This window comes from Quercus suber, unplaced genomic scaffold (genome assembly GCF_002906115.3).
Source record: "Quercus suber isolate HL8 unplaced genomic scaffold, Cork oak 2.0 scaffold_20, whole genome shotgun sequence".
NCBI classification, from domain to species: domain Eukaryota; kingdom Viridiplantae; phylum Streptophyta; class Magnoliopsida; order Fagales; family Fagaceae; genus Quercus; species Quercus suber.
In genome coordinates this window covers 1,435,496-1,451,373 of record NW_027069485.1, presented here as the reverse complement: position 1 = coordinate 1,451,373, position 15,878 = coordinate 1,435,496, and positions in this window count along the sequence as shown.

Here is a 15,878-nt window from a genome sequence, read left to right as displayed (position 1 = left end):
CTCAGGTACCAAACCAAGGCAACATACTTGTTTCTCGTGTATCAGAAACAAATTATTCAAGTGGAAACTTCCAATTTCTTCTACAATCCGATGGAGATCTTGTACTGTCCCTTGTTGATGTCACACATAATTTTGTGAGATATAAGTATTGGGAAAGCAATACATTAGGTACTGGCTTTCAATTTTTTTTCAACCAATCTGGCACCATCTACCTTATGGCAAGAAATGGGACTATACTGGACCTTATATCAAGGAACCTAGTTTCAACAACAGATTTCTTTTAGAGAGGAACTTTAGATTATGATGGAGTTTTCAGGCAATACATTTACCTTAAGGCCAATGGCACAAGTGCTGGAGGGTGGCTTCTAGCATGGTCAATTATATTTAACATTCCTTCAGATATATGCCAGGCCTTCTCGCTAAATGGTGGCGCAGCACCTTGTGGATTCAATAGCTATTGCACACTAGGTGATCATCAGGAACCAATCTACAACTGTGTACCAGGTTATGCTTATCTGGATCCTGATAATAAGATAAAAGGATGCAAGCAGAACTTTGCGCCACAAACTTGTGATGAGGGATTGGAGCAGTCAGATCAACATTTCTATATCACAGAGATGATCAACATGGATTGTCCACCCAATGACTATGATTATCAAATAGTCAGTAGTGAGGATGCATGCTAAAGGTGGTTCAGGAACAGAGATAGTTGAGTTTTTTTGAGTTTTTTTCCACTGGCAACCTCTGGAGGTGGTGGAGGAGAGTGAGAGAGAGAGAAACGAAGAGATAGTTAGAAGTCTTTTTTTTTTTGGATTTAGAGATAGGTTTAGAAGGTAATAAATGAGGGTAATTAATTAGATTCTATTCAGAATATTTGTAATAATTTTAGTCTTTTTTAACCAGGTGTAATTTGAACCTATCTATCTATCTATCTATCTATATATCTATATATATATATGAATTCTATTGTAATGTTGTATGAAGAAAATGTTTGCGAGAAAATGTATAATCATCAATTTTTTGTGTTGTTGGGATGCTAAAGCTCTTGGGAGATAAAAGTTAACATATTCTCAAACACTCATTACATGTTCATGCATGTGTTTTACGACTTAGAATCTTGATTTACTATAAATTTATTTTCACTTACTATAAGTTTATTATTCTCTATTTTTTTTTTAAAAAGCACCGTAACTTTTAAGAAATTTCCTTGATTTACAAGATGTATATTTTTTTTTAATAAAAATAATACATCTTGAGTCACAGCAGACTCAATCATATAAGGAATTTCCTCCATCCAAGTTATAAAACCAGTAATATGAGAAGCATACCGAGCTAATATATGATTAGGACAATTACTCTGTCAAAAAATATGAGAAACTTTGGTCCTACAGAAGTCTTGCAGCTTTTGCCAGATGCCCTCTATAATATTACCAATAATAGTAGGTGGCTCACAAAGATCATTTACTGCATCAACAACAATTTGGCAATCACATTCAAAGATCACATCTCTAATACCCACATCCCATGCAAAAAATATACTTTCCTCTAAAGCCTTAGCTTCAGCCTCTACTTAGTTGCTTGTTGCGTAAGACCTTTTTCTCCTTTTAGTTTATGATGTTGTACATTAACCATAGTGGGTTACAGAGTATTGTGCTACTGGAAGGTGGTAGAATAACTTAGGTATCATTTGTTACATCTTAATATAGCTTATTTTCTTAGGTACAACTTAGAAGTTAAACCTAGTTTATTTTTCCTCACCAAAATAATATATTACAAATGCACACTCTAATGACTATTTATGTTCTTAATTTTTGTTTAGAGTTCATCGATTGTGTTTGATTTAATATATGGTTTTTTTAATTTTTAATTCTTAAAGATGGTAGTTGGGTAGTAGGTTCATATTTGGGAGGATTAATTATAGCTATATGGGCCAAGGCCCTAGGCCCATTGGGCTTGGGGACCTGGCTTGGCGGCCTAGTACATCACCCTGTCCCTATTGGACCTACAATCTCGATCTGGACACTTCAGGGCCCAATCTAGGCCCAAGAGCTAAAATGAAACTGTACTGTCTTGGATACTCGAAGTAGGCCCTTCCTGATCGCCTTTAACCTGGTCGAGGGTATCACTACTCGAAGATACCTTGTGCTCGGCTACCTGGTAATGCTTTCAGGAATATTGCTGCCAAACGGGCTTTTGGAGGTGGGAATCAGTTCCAATGCTATTACTACCTTTCCCGATGGAGCATCCACTTAGGAATGATGGAATTGGACCCCCATTCACACGCTTAAGGAAATAATCATAACACCTTCACTCACCTCGAGCTATAAATAGGAGAATGGATTGAGAAGTGGGGGTTGGCATTTGGAGAGAGAAAACTGAGAGAAAAGAGCAAGAACATCAGTAGTAAGGAGAGTTCTTTGGAGAGGACAAAGAGTGGAGTTAATCAAAACTAGAGGGTGTAAGGAGGTTACCGGGCAAGGGACCACGCATGGTAGGAAACTCCAAGCCCACTATACAAATTAGTTGTGAGCCCAAATACAGGCCCACCCCAGTAAAGCTACATTGGGCGCGCACAATAGCTATGGTGATTGATTACTATGTGTGGTGGGCCTTTTTGTGTCTTGGGCTGGATTGCTCTTGCTGTACTACGGCCCTATGATTTTGGGGTAGGAGAGTCAAGACTAGCCTAACTGAAACACACCTTAGGCTAACTTGTGCGCAAGTTAGGGCCCTTCTTGTGCTGATGCATCCTGGCAGGAATCTTGAGCCTGTCATGTACTCATGGTAGGAAATACTGTTACAAAATGTTATGGCAAGAAGAACATAATACAACAGGATAACTAAAACACTTTAACAAAAATATTTTCTACTAACAACAATAATACTTGAACAGTTCCAAAAGGAAAAAGTATGACAACGTGATTACTGCAGGAATAGATTAATAGCAAAAAGTCACGTTAGTTCTTGATCAACCATGGCAAAAGAAAAAAAGATTAGTCTACTAAAGGAATGGGCTTGAGTTTTCAACAAATTCAAGTCCAAAAAGGGAAACCAATCTCCAATGTGGGTAATCTCAGAGGGAAATCTTGCTGTAGAAGTTACTCACTTTGGAAAATGGACCTAAATGGCTTGATCTCAAATTCTTGACTTGTTAGAGATTGGGCTATTGAGAGTGAGAGAAGTGGGCAGTCTATTGGTGCATGCTTCTACTCCTATCACTTATATTTTTCTTCTTCACTCTTGGTTTTCTATTTTTCTTTTCCTTCTCTTCTTGTTTTTCCTATTTTCTTTCTTGTCCCGTTGTTCTTGTTGTTTTTTATTGTGCATGTCTATGGCCTTTTTATATTGCCTGCCATGACAAGATTTACCATTTTTACCCCTTAACTGCTTTTGGCCTATTGTGGGTGTCCTTCCAGGACTGCCCACTAGTCTGATGGTTGCTCAGCCACCACCACTACACTGTATTGGTCGTGCCATGCCTCATTCCCAAACAAAAGTGGTTTTGTTTTATTTTGTTTTTTTACTTCCCTTGACACTCCCATCCAGATAAGGGCTGGACTGCTCCCTTACCAACTTCAATAGCATGCACCTAGTAATTCCAGCTTATATGTACCTCTTTTGGGTGAGATCTCATCCCAGCAGGACATTTTCCCTAAAAAAGCTGGAACAGGAACCCCAAAATAGCCTCATTCCTAAACAAAAATGGTTTGTTTTGTTTTTTTAACTTCCCTTAACTCTCCCATCTGGATAAGGGCTGAATTGCTCTCTTACCAACCTCTATAGCATGCACCTAGTGATTTCAGTTCATGTTTACCTCTTTTGGGTGAGATCTCATCCCAACAGGACATTTCCCCCGAAAGTGCTTGAGTGGAAACCCCAAAATAGACTCCCTCTTCTCCTCATCACCAGACTACACCCTCTCTTACCTTTAACCCATGGCCCACTTCCTCTGTATTGTCTGGGTACAAATAGGTGGTGCCTGAGCCTTGTGTGTGGCTCCACTTCCATATGAGTCCATTGCTTTTCTGGCTCTCACGTGTTTGCCATTGCCTATAGGTTTGTCTGACTCTACTGCACGCTCTAGTGCTTATTTAATTCTTGCAGTGGGAATGAGTTCTTGGGTCTTCATTCTCTGCATCTCATTTCTTCTTTGAGCTAAGCATTGCTTGGGTGTAGGTTTTCTCTTCCTTAATTCGGCACATGTCTCTTTTCATCCTTTGTCCGTGGGTTGGCTGTGCTCCTACCACGCCACTGCATTGTTCCTGCTATGATATCATTTGCCCTTGTTTACCTTGCTATTACTTCTAAGCCTGCGGGTTGAAGCACTTGTCATGCCTATTTCTCATACTATTCCTTCTTTTAGTCTTTACTGGGCCAATTCATTCAACATCTCAGGTTTCCCTGGCCCATTTCATTCTTTGGGCATCCTCGGCTCGTTTCATTCTTTGAGCATCCTTGGCCCATTTCATTCTTTCCTACTCTTAAATTTTCATGGGCTTTTGCTAAATCCTTTGAGCTTCCCTAACCTAATTACCACATCCTTTACCTTTGGATTTATTGGCCTTCGAAACAATTCCATTTACTAATTCCTTTCTTTGGGCTCCTTCGGCCCCTTTTTGCTTTCTTTCCATTTCTTATAATTCCCATAGGCTTACTACTTCATTCTTTAGGGCTTCCTTGGCCCATTTGCTTTCTTTGGGGCCACTTTATTACTTTTTGGGCCTGTGGACCATTATTCCTACCATTCTAGCCCAATGATATTTACTTTATTGCTTTCTTTTTTCACATTTTTCATATTGTTGGGCTTCTTCTGCCATTGGGTCCTTTTGTCAAAAATGGGCATCAACACTACGTAACTCCACTAATGATGGTATTTCCTTTATAAATAAAATTATAAAAAAATAAATAAATAAATAACCTTGTTAATGATAGAAAATAGCTAATGGTAAAGCCATGTTATGCACGAAAAAATTTGTACTCACATACTTATTCTGAGTAACTTAGATTTATTATTTTATTCTTTTTAGAGTTTAAAAAAAATGGAGATTCTCATTTTAAGTTCCATCTTCATAAACTTTTTAATTTTAGTTTGTATGTGTGTGAGTGAAATTAATTGATTTTACTTACCGTTGTTAAATTAAAAACAAAAATAATAAATAACCATTTGATAATTTATAACTGTTGAGGCGTGAGCTGTTTTCTGACTTCCCATTTATTATGGCTTGCTCTCTTTAAGGGCCGGGCTTCGTTTGATTGTGGGCTTTTCTTCCTTCAGCCCACTCTTTTTCCCTTTCTGCAATCTTGCTACCATTTTCTGTCGCACCAGTCTACCATTCCTGCTGTGATGTCATTTGACCCAAGCCTACTAGGCTTCTTTGGGCCTGCTGCTTATTCTTCTCTCAATGACTAAGTATGGTCATTGGATTTTTTTTTATTACATTACTTGCAGGCTCCTGTGTCCCCTTTATTTCCTCTTGGGCATCCTTGGCCCGTTTACTTTCCTTGGGCATCCTCGGCCTTTTCTAATTCTGCGTTCTCATGGGCTTTTACTAACTCTTTTGGGCTTCCTTGGCCCAATTACTTTATCCTTCATCCTTGGGGCTCATGGACTTTCCATCAATCTCTTACTTTCTTTTCTTCCATTACTTCGGGCTTGTTGTGGCCCATTCTCACTTTTCTACATCACATACTGCCTATGGGTTTGCTACTTCTCTCTTTCTAGGCTCCTTAAGGCCCGTTTGCTTCCTCAAGGCCCATTTTTATTTTATTTTATGGGCCTATGATCCATTATTCCTACCGCTTGGACTTAATGACTTTTCTATCCAATCACTAACTCCATTTGCCCATGTTGCTGAGCTTCTTCCTTCTAGTGGGCTTCCCAAAATGAGCATCAACATTTAGCCCCCTAAGCATATGAAGCGTTCCTGCAGTTCATATGTGAATAAAAGACTTCCCTGTCATTTCTGTCTTTTCTTCTTCTTTTTCTTCACGGGCTTTTTCGAACGACGGACCCTAACTTGTACATATGTATATATTTTTCTTGCCATAAACAGTGTTGTCTCTTCGAATTTCCCAGTTTAGCAGTTATTTTGAAATGCAGCCACCGTTTCATTAATTACATCCCTTATCTGATGGCTGACCCACCGCATCCTTTTGTGCTAGTGTTAATGACATTGGTATTTAAGAGAAATCCCTTTCATATTCCAAACATAAACACTTTCTCTTTTTCCAACACAAACACTTTCTTCATTTCCCTTTCTTCACCATGTTCTCCCTCTCAAACACTTTCATCCATTTACTCTGATCAACCGCTGCAACATGACACCAGTGAAAGGCCAAAGTTCTTCCCCCTGTAAGGGAAAATACATTGTCTCCGATCCTCCCGTTGCACACAATATAGGCGAAAAGGCCATGTATTTCGAATTGGACCATTCTGACGAGGAGGAAGTGCAGCGTGCCCTTGATAGTGAGTGCGCTTCTCTTATAGATCCTTGGTATAGTATCCATGCCCATTTCCTAAAAGTTCCCGATGATTGCACGCTGCTACTGCCAAGCCATGTATGGCTTGCTCTTTGTCGTCGCAATACAAACGTCTCTTGGGCTCCATTGGCTTCCTTAATTCCCGACCTCGTGATCTGCCAAGGCATTTCACTCCCCGCACCCATTCACTTTGAATTTGGATCAAACATGGGGTTCATAGGGTTACTACAGCAGGCCGGTGTATTGAAGGCTATTGTTTCATCCCGCTATTTATCTAACTTCAAGGACCTCTTCAACCTCCGCCATTTGGTCTGCCTGTGGTGTACCACCACTCACACTTTCTTTTTCTCCTGCGGTGAGATCACCATGACTTTGGAAGATGTAGCAAATCAGTTGCTTTTACCCATCCTTAGGGATGTTAATCCTGGTGCTTTAGAGTTTTCTCCAGAAGAGGAGGCTGTGGAGGTTAAGTTGAAGAAAAAGATGAGTGGCAATGCGAAATTATCATTTTGGGTTGGTTCCTCTTCCAAGATCTCCATTGCTGCTCGTCGTGTGGCCTTTATCATGTTCTGGCTTTGTAAGTTTATCTTTGGCTCTCATCCCTATTATGCTGTGAAGCCTTTATATTTTCGATTAGCTATTAAGATATCTACCAGGATAAGTCTGCCATTGGCTCCCATGTTTTTGGGACATTTGTATTTTCAGTTAGACATTCTGTTAAGTGATGAGAATCAGGCAAGCTCTTGCCACATAGTCACTTCTTCTATTCACATTACTATTCTACAGCACTTGTTGTATGAGCATTGTGCCAGGCACTTGGTGAAGTGTAGGCCTGTCCATTTTGCTAAGGAGAAGAATCAGTTGTGCCCAAGAGTCATTACCGATTTCTGTGGTAGATTTGAGTTTGACTTTCCGTTGGCTTTCTGTTGGGTTGGTTTAAAGCCAATTGATCATCCTGCTATTGAGTTTTTTGATAAAGGAGTTAGGTTTTCTTGGAGAGCATACAGAAACTTAGGTACAGGTTACACACGTGCAGATTCTGCTATGGGTCTATTTGTTGACACTGCCGGGACCACCACCCCATTGACCGATTTCGAGGAGAAAGGGATTACTTACTTGGCAGCCACCAACGCCGGGTGGTTGCCTTATCTAGCTGACGAGGGCATTAGGTTTGTGCACTATCCTGCGAACAGGGTGAGAAGACAGTTTGGGCTAGATTAGGACATTCCTAATGATCTTTCTTCCCTTATAGAGTCTCCCACTTCCATTTGACCATTCCTGCGGTATGCTGCCTTTGAGTTCTAGAGCAAGTGTTTTACTGCGGTTACTATCCCAGGCTCGCAGAGAGAGGGCATTTATACTCCTGCCATGCACGGATGCTAGCAGGCTGTGATGACTTCATTTGAGCAGGAATTGATTGTTAGCCATGGCTTTTCTCTTATTCCTCCTAACGACCTTAGTGCGGTCATTTCAGCAAACTCTCCACTGCTTCTACCCTCTAAATCTATGTTGGCATATGCTAAGAAGCAGAGTCGGTCTGCCATCTTTTGAGTGGGTTGAAGAGGATAGAGGGTGGTTATGGCATGCCAGTGACTATCCCACAGGTTGGGAGAAGAAAGTAAAGGTGATAAACATTCATGTGCCAGGTAAGAAGGGTTCTGCCAAGCCTAAGTTGCCAAAAAGGGTGGTGATTCTTTTGAGGCTTACTCAAACGTTGTACCTTTTGAGAGTGGCCTCCTTCCCATAGGCAATATAGTTTTAGAAGTCTCTCCTCCTCCTTCTACCCGTACTCGTTCTAGCATGTGCCTTACTGCCAACAAGTCTAAGTTCACTACTTCGCAACTATCTATCGATGCTCCTCCTTCCTGTAGGACATGAGGCAGTAAGAGAAAGACCTGTCCTCCTCTTGCGTCCACCACTACTGAGTAGAGAGTAAGTTATCTCTAACTTTCCTTTGTCTTCTTTTATTATTATTTTTAAATAAGGCTTTCCTGCGGCTAACCCTTATACACTTGTTGACTCATCTCTTCATCTTTGTCTTCTGTTTTCTTTTCTTTTGTAGTCTAAGCATAAGGAGGATGTATTTGCCACCCGTCCTATATTACTTGATGAGCCTGAGTTTGAGGTATGCCTCCTTCCTTTCTTCCTACTTTTTCTTCTCTTTTGCACACATTTCCTCTGCCATATGCCATTAGTTGTCTCATGTCCTTTTCAGCATCATCACCAGTCATGGATTTCTTTGTTCCTTTTTTTTTTTTTTCCTTCTTTTTTTCCAGGATGAGCCCAAGCCTATCTCCGTATATCACCCCACAACTGAGGAGCTTTCTGCCTTCATGGCACACCTATGGAAGGTTTCTTTGATGAGGCTGATGTGGTGTTTGAGGCCGCAACGCCTGCCCCTACTGCTACTGCACAAGGAGTTCCTGCTGAGGTTTCTATCCCTTATATTGAGCCAGTACCCGTAGGTGAGGGTGCTCATACGGAAAGGGTTAGTGAGGCTGCTCCCATTCCTGCTGTGATACTTACTCCCAAGAGGGAGCCATTCCTCCTGTTGTTGTTCAGATCGAGGTTGCCTCTCCTGCCACACCTTTCATTATCTCTACTAGCGATCCCTTCGCAGCTCTATCTCAGGCTGTGAAGAATGGTTCTTTTTTAGTGGTTACCCCTTCTTCCATCCCAAGCTCTGCCACATGCGGACCTGACACAGACTTGTCTTTTAAGGGATCTGAGGACGTTCTTGAGGATCCTAATGACAAGCCCACCATGAAGAAGAGGGTTTCTGATTCTGAGGAAGAGGAAAGTGCTAAGCATGAGGCTGAATTCATGGGTATATGTCTCTTTATCTTGTTAAGTTCCCTGCTCCCTTTTTTTTTTTTTTTTTTGTTATCTCTTCTTTGTACATATATATTTGTGTCACCCCTTTGCTGCGGTCTCCCTTTACTTTGCATGTCCATTCCTCTGATTGTAGAGAACTTTAAGGAGCCAGGATTCACAGAGATGCCTCTAGCCATTTCTCCTGTCGCACCTGGAGCACCTGTTTCTATCATATCTTTAGCATTAGTTCTTGCCATCCCCATAGCCCCTAATCTTACGAGTCCTGGTGTGTTTCTTTCTCTCATCTCTTTCTTCACTTCTTCATTACAAGTTCATTCCTTTTAGCTCATTGTTTCTCACACCATGCTTCATGCTTTCTTAACAGGTCCATTCCCTACTACCCTTTCTTAGTTTGAGGTGGGCAGCAGTTCTACCACAATTCCAAACCCTGTGAGTGAAGCTATAGCCTTCTTTGCTCATTTTGATTAGCTTGAGGTTAATGACCTCGATCCTACAAACTTCTAGGGTTCTGAGCCCCCTTACGTAGACTTCCATGGCTTTAGAGTTCCTGAAGATTGTGCTTCTCATTTGGAGGCGGTCTAGAGTAGCCGTGATGACTTTATGCAAGGGTTCCACCTTGGCCGTTTTGCCAGAAAGCACTTTTAGAAGATGCTGGGAAGCATGATGAATGACATTGAGCATAACTTTGTTGACACTGTTTCTTCTGAGAGGATCTTGCGATGGAGGGCTGCAGTTCAGGAGCTTGTTAGCGTGGGCTTTGTTGTGGAGTTTATTTTGGACCTCTTCGTGAGATTGCCTGAGCCTTCTTTATGATGAGGGTCCAACCTACTATTGATGCCATTGATACATGCATTGAGGCTTTGAGGAAGGAGGTGGCAGACTTGGAGGGTCATTGTGAGCACCTTCTTTCCAACATTGGTGGATCTAGCCATTTTGGAGACCAGCCTCTTATTTTTGGGCTTCATTGATGATGATGTGGTTCCCTTTTTCTTTTTCCTTCTTTTACTACCCCATCTAATACACTTTATTTTTCTATAGCACTTATTTGGCAAGTTTGATATGACTACCACAGTTTGGTTTGTAACTATAAGATGCTACACTTTGTTATTGCTTTTGTTATTGCTATGACATAGAATGCTTTTATAATACTTCGTAACTTTTCATTGCATACTTCATGAAAGTACGTTAAAATCTTGTTTTATGACACAGTCACTTAAAGGGGCCGAGGACAAAAAACATAAAACTCATTAAACAAAAGGGATAACTTCATAACCTCTTTTTTTTTTTTTTTTCCTAAGCATAATAACGCTTCAGCCACTTCCCATTGATGGGATCCATCAGGTCCTTGCAATCCATCTAGGCCAGACGGTAATACCCACTTGGATGTGCCTCTCTTATCACAAGAGGTCCCTTCTATTTTAGCACAAACTTAGATGGTCTTGCCATGCCTTGCCTAACGAAGTCTGCTACCTTTAACATGAGTTTCCCTTCCGCAAACACTCTTTCTTTAGTCATTCTGCCATAGGCTTCAGTCATCATTTGCCTATATTTGTGGCTGCACTCTTGAGCCTCTTCCCTTCTTTCATCAAGCCCTTCTAGATCTTCATACCTTTTTACTGCAAAAGACCTCATTTTCTTTTTCCTTCTCCTACATTTGCATAAATCTTAAGGATGAAGTCATTACTTCTGATGGGCTCATTACCTCTGTCCCGTAGACTTAGGAAAACTGTGAAAACCCTGTGGCCGACTTTGGCAAATTTCTATAGGCCCAGAGAGTGTCAGGCAGATGCATTACCCATCCTCCTGTATACTCTTGGCTCATTTTGCTGATGATCTTTACGAGGGCTCACCACTGTTTGCCCGTTTCCTTGAGGGTAATAAGGTGATGAATGATAGTGCTTAACTTGGTAGAATTCCAGCATCTTCCTTACTTCACTATTGACAAATGGTGTGCCATTGTCACTGATAATCCTATAGGGTACCCCAAACCTCACAATTAAGTTTTCTTTGATGAAGTTTGCTACTACTCCTCCCATGGCTTTACGAAGTGGCACTGCCTTTGCCCATTTGGTGAAGTATTCTATAGCTACCAAGATCCATGAATACCCACACGATAGGGGATTAACTGGTCCCACCAAATCAAGCCCCCAAGTGTGGAAGGCCATGGGGTGACCATGCTGTGTAAGTTCTGCAAATGAGTATGAATCAAGTTGGCCTGTAATTGGCAGCTGTGGCATTTTTTCACAAATTCTGTCGTGTCTTTCTTCATCGTGGGCCAGTAGTAAGCCATTTGTAGTAGGCATCTGTGCAACTTCTTCTTCCCCTAGTGTTTCCCACACTCTCCTGAGTGCACTTCTTTTATCATCCCTTTCACTTCCTTGAGACCCAAACATCTTAAGGGATCCCCATCATACCATTTTTTTTAAAAAGGACTACGTTATGCAAAAAGTAACATGTTGCCAACCTTTTAAGCTTGTATCTTTCACTGTGCTTTGGTGGCGGGATACCTTCTGTTAGGTATTGCATGAATGGACTTCTCCAGTCTTCGCTAACAAACACAGTGTAACTTGCCTCTCTGTCTACTGCAAGTTGGCAGATCTCGCATTGGGTTTGGACTTGATTTGTGTCTTTATCTATACTTGGCCAATAGAAGCCTACCTTTTGGAGTCTGTGGTAAAGGTTGACCTCTCTGTAGGATCTGCCAGTCTTGTCATGCACTTTCTTTAACTTTCTATAGGCCTCCTCCTACCCTACGCATCTAGACAAGACCCTACTTGGCATCCTATAATACAATTCTCCTTTTACCGTGGTATAGTTTTTTAGCACCTTTACTTCTGCAGCGTCTTCTTCCTTTATCAAGGTTTCCCTTAGGGGAATCTACCAATCACCTTCACACTGTTCCTCCTGGAACCTTTCCTTCAACATTTCAATAATAGACTCTTTCCTCTTACTGAATTCTATCCTGGTGCTATCCGCTTTGAAAATTATTTGTGAGCTTAATGCAGTCAACGCATCCGCAAACCAGGTTTCGTTCCTTGGAGTACGCTTTATTTCAAAGGTTGAAAACTTTTCCTCCATCTTCTGGGCCATTGCTCTGTACGAGGCTAAGCTGGGTTCCTTTAAGGAGAAGCTCCCTTTGGTCTGGTGGACCACTAGGTTCGAATCACCCATTACTCTTAAATGCTTGATTCCCGTTTCAAGGGCCGTGGCTAGCCCGGTTAGATAGGCTTCATATTTTGCCGAGTTGTTTGAACATGGGATTTCTAATTTGAATGATAGTGCCACAGCCTTATCTTTTTCATGAAACAAAACTACTCCCACTCCTCCTGATTAGGTGATAGAAGACCTATCAAATTTCATTACCCATTGCTCTCTAACTTCTTTTGTCATGGCTACTTCTCTTGGGACTTCATCATCTAATAGGAATTCTCATTCTCCTGGAAACTGTGCCAACAAATATGCTATAGCCTGGCTCTTTACTGCCTTGGGCATTCCCACTTTCAAGTCATATTGTGACAATTGTAATAACCACTAGGATATTCTACCAGAGAGAATCGGTTGCCGCAACAAGGCTTTGATTGCGTGAGACTTAGTCATCAACCACACCTCGTAAGCCAAGAAATAATGGCATAAGCTTTGTGAGGCATACACAATAGCCAAGCATGCCCTTTCTGCCATTGGGTAATGAATTTTTGTATCTTTTAGAGCATTGCTGATGTAGTAAACTGGTTGCTCAATGCTATCTCCATCCTTTTAAGTGATTAATGCACCTATGGCATACTGATTGGTGGCTAGGTAGAGCAACAATGGCCTCTTGTGGATTAGGGCTTGCACAATAGGGAGGTTCATCATAATCTGCTGCAGCCTTTTGAAGTCTGTCTGCTAAACTTCTCCCCACTCAAAGCTTTGTCCCTTCTTGAGTAATTTGCCAAAAGTAGAAATAATTGATGCCAACCTAGGGATGAATCTTTGGATAAATAAGGCCTTCCCCAAGAAACTTTTTAACTCTTTTACTGTGGCTAAAGGTTTCATGGTTGCTATGGCCGTAACTTTGGCCGAGTCCACATCTATTCCTCTACTGTGAACCAGGAAACCCAAGAATTTCCCTGAGGACACTCCAAACGCGTACTTGGGAGGGTTCATCCTTAGATTGAAAGTTCTACACCTCTCAAACACCTTCTTCAACACTTGGATGTGCTTTTCTCACTTCTTTGATTTTACCACTATATCATCCACATATTCCTCTAGTTCCTAATGCATCATGTCGTGAAATATAGCCGTCATTGTCCGTTGAAAAGTTGCACCTGCATTTTTCAACCCAAATGACATCACTGTGAAGTAAAAGTTGTCTATAGGTGTTCTAAAGGCAGTTTTCTCCACATCCTTTGGCGCCATCCTAATTTGATTGTACCCACTAAATCCACCCACGAATGAAGACATGGATCTTCCTGCCGCAGAATCTATTAGTAAATCCATGTTTGGCAGTAGGAATTCGTCTTTTAGGTAGACCCTGTTAAGATTCTGAAATTTATGCAACACCTTATCTGCCTGTTCTTATTCTTTTCTGGCACTATGTTGGACAACCAGCGCGGGTGCTGAATGGGCTTAATGAATCCTGCGTTTAGCAATTTCTATACTTCCTTGACTATTTGTCCTTTTATCTCGGTGTGAAATATCCTGGTAGACTGGACCATTGGCTTGGCCTCGGGATCTACATTCAGCATATGCACCATTAATCCCAGATCCAACCTTGGCATTTCATTATAATCCTATGCGAGGACATCCTTGTATTCCTTTAGCAACAGTATCAATTCTGACTTTTCCTTTTCTGACAACCTTGAACTAATTGAGATGGGCCTTAGTTCCTGCGAGTTGGACCCTAGGTTAACTTTTTCCAACTCTTCTTCTACCACAACCTATGCATCCTTTTCTGCCACGACTTCCTCATCTTTCTCTTTATTACTTCCTTCCTCTAAACTTTCTTGAGCCAAGCAACACACCAGACTTTTATGCTACCATTCTTATCTAGGGCCCACTTATATTTCACTCGTGGGCCCTACGCACCTTCATAATTTGTATACAATCCTTCCATTAGGGCATCAGACTCTGACACATTGAGGTGTGTCATCTAACTCTGCGGCGGGTGCTTCCTTCCTTTTCTTCTTACGTGATAGCAACTCCCTTAGATCAGGTTTTGGATCACTTCGGATGTCTTCCCATTTAGGTACAAAGGTGCCTTGTGGCTTTAATAATGAGCTTTCCCCAGATGGTGCCCATTGGTCGTAGAACATAGTTTCTACTAAATAAGCCTTTGCCTGCTCAAATGGCTAGGGATTCGCTGCTATACGTATCACTTTGCCATTCATCCTTCCCTTCACGCACTGGTGATAGGTGGATGGGACTAATCGGTGTTTGTGCAACCATGGACTCCCTAAAAGCACATGATATGAAACCTTAGTTTTTACCACGTGAAATCGAGCTAAGGAGGTTATGGGGCCCACCTTTAACCGCAGTTGGATGTGGCCTGCAGTGTATTCGCCCCTTTCTTCGAACCCTGTCACTTCCATTGGACACCCCTAAATCTTTCTTTTTGAAATTCCTACCGCTTGTTGAGTGTTCAATGGAATGAGATTTGCAGAAGCACCTGTATCCACCAAGGCTCTTTTGATGGGGATTTTCTTTATGGATGCTACTAAGTAAAAGGTCCTCATGTGGTCTGGGTACCCCACCTCTATATCCTCATTACTAAAAGTGATTTCATTCGACTCTTGTAAGAGAGCTCTATCATCTGCGACTTTTGCTGATAAACATTCTATTTCTGCCCCGAAGGCAATGCTCACCAGGGCCTCTATGGCTATCTTTCGCTTTTTCGCCGTAAGCCCCAATTGGTCAAACAAATTTTTGAATTTGGAACTCTTCTGTAAGGTGGTAATTGCTAGGCAGGCAAGACTGGATTATCCTCTTCTTCCTCCTCTAGATCTGCACAAATTACTACCGCTGCTACACCATTCACTTTGTGGTTTGGGAGTTGGTTTCTTTGAACTTCCTACTGAGATAGTTCTGGAGTCCCTTCTTTGATCCTGTGGTGTACTAGTCTACAGAGTGCCCAACATTCTATGGTAGGATGTTGCAAGTAGTTGTGCAAATGGCAAAAGCGTAGGTCCCTCTGCTCTTCTTCTGTGGGCTCTCTAGAAACTTGATTAGACTTAAAGACTTCGTCTGTTATCCACTTGTCTAGGAGCACATCTAACTCCTTTAAGGTACACAATATTGGTGGGGGAGTATCGTATTCCCTTCCATCAGTTTTCCTTCTTCGTTCACTAATGGATACTGCTATAACCTGTGGAATGTTTCTTTTGTCAGAACTTGGCTTCACCGACTGGGCAGTCTTCTTGGCTTTCTGCAACAACTGCGTAAACTAGGAGATTTCTAAGTTTTCCAAGACTGCCCTGTACTCCCTGATCATATTTGTCATACACATTTCCACCAATGTTCTTTCTTCACAATGATCATAGCAATATAGTGCTATGTCTCTGAACCTTTTAATATATTCCATTAAATCC